Here is a 1,832-nt window from a genome sequence, read left to right as displayed (position 1 = left end):
GATGCTAAAGCTGAAACTCCAATACTTTGGCCACCTGATGTGAAGAACTGACTCATTTGAAAAGACTCTGATGCTGGGCAAGATTGAAGCCAGGAGAAGGGGATGACAGAGGATGAGATGGTTGGATGGTATCACTGACTCAATAGACATGAGTTTGAGTAAACTCCGGGAGTTGGTGATGGACAGGGAGGCCTGGCGTGCTGCAGTCCATGGGGTCAAAAAGAGTCAGACATGACTGAGCGACTGAACTGAACTGAATTCACGTACCACCAGCCTTGCATCCTGGGAAACCGTGTGGACCTGAACCCTCCAAGTACTCTGGACCACCTGCTGACCGTTTCTTGAGAGTTTCTGTTGTGCTCTTGAGGAACACTGCTCTGGAACCTCCCTGTCTGAAATATCATTGTCCACTGGCCTCAGGAGTACGCTGGGAAGGGTTCCCTCTCGTGTTCTCTGAATGAGTGTGTGTGGGTTTGTATCGATTCTTCCTTAAACATTTGACTGGACTCGTCAGTGGAGTGGTCTGGGGCTTTCGGTGGGAGGTGTTCACTGACTCAGTTCACACGACAGCTCAGCCCCGCGGGCCCTCTCGTGTCGGTGCTGCACACCCACCTCTGGGTCCTCTCAGTGCCCACTGCCCACGCACGAAGCTGCTCATGCTACTTCTCTTTAACGCTGTATTTTGAAGAAAACCTTAGACTTCAGGAGAGCTGTAAAGATGGCACGGAGACCCTGCACACGTGTCCCTGCTGCTTCAGCCCCGTCCGGCTCTCAGCAGCCTCCCACGGACGCCCTGGCTGACAGCTCCTCAGGCTGTAACGCACGGTGTGACATGGATCCTCGAGATGCTGGCAAAGACCATCCAGGACGACCTGCCGGGCTGGTCCCGGGGGCGTAAGGCACCAGGTCTGCCCAGCTCCCACGGACAGACCCCTGCTGCCGCCCCTCCTTTTCATCAAGCCAGCCCTGTCGCTCTGCTTTCCTACAAAGCACGGCGAATAATATCCAGTGTACAGATAGAATCAAGTAATTACAACTTCTACTGCACCTGATAATCTTTTATCCAGCTGGTGCTCACTGTCAATCAAAACTCCATAAAAGGTGCTTTACAACATGCTAATGATTCACCGCCTCTGAGGCGTCGTGGGAGTTTGCTCAGCAGCGAGCTGTGCTCAGCAGCCCGATGGCTCCGCCACCCTGGGCTCTGCACCCGCTTGGCTGGGCTCCCCCCTGGCCCTTGGCTTCAGTGCCACACACGAGGCTGCCGTCATAGGAGATCCTGACATAGGCCTTTGAAACACTGCGTACGTTTTCATGCTTTTTAAAGCCAGCTGAGAGAGAAGCCAGAGTCGAGCCCTAGGTGGGCAAGGAACTGCTAAGACAGATTTGAAGCTAAGAATGCCTTTGCGCTGTCAGGACAGCTCGTGGTCTCCTGTTTCATCAGAGGGACCCGTGAGCCATGCCCACTCCAGTTACGTGTTAATGAGGGAAGCACTGCACTCACCCTGGCGCCTGCACATACAGTCACCCGATGCAGGGTCTCCCAGTGCCGCAGCCACTCCTATCTGATTGGGTCAGGAGCCCGTGCCACCCCTCTGACCGCTCCCTACGGAGCTCATCCCCGGCACCTGGTGTCGGGGCTAGGGCAGTGTGCGGAGCTGAGAGCATGGCGCCTCGTCCTGGGGGCACGCCGTCCTGCTGGAGGACCGACGCTCACTGCGGCCTGCAGGAACGAGGGTGTCGGACACTGTGCTGCAGGGACGCGGCCCCCCTGGTGTAAGACACCCTCGAGTAAACAGAACACGGGTGAGGAGGGGCATAGAGTCCCGCCG

General features: G+C 56.4%; 1 protein-coding gene across 1 annotated transcript in view; it reads right to left on the bottom strand.

Moving 5' to 3' along the window:
• LMF1 (lipase maturation factor 1) overlaps positions 1–1,832 on the bottom strand; it is a gene marked incomplete at its 5' end in the record, with an annotated part of 25,520 nt that overhangs the window by 22,617 nt on the left and 1,071 nt on the right. The window lies entirely within an intron of this gene.

Source organism: Bison bison, unplaced genomic scaffold (genome assembly GCF_000754665.1).
Source record: "Bison bison bison isolate TAMUID 2011002044 unplaced genomic scaffold, Bison_UMD1.0 scf7180017845489, whole genome shotgun sequence".
NCBI lineage: Eukaryota > Metazoa > Chordata > Mammalia > Artiodactyla > Bovidae > Bison > Bison bison.
The sequence above is the reverse complement of the archived record's forward strand: the minus strand, read 5'-3'. Positions and strand labels throughout refer to the sequence as shown.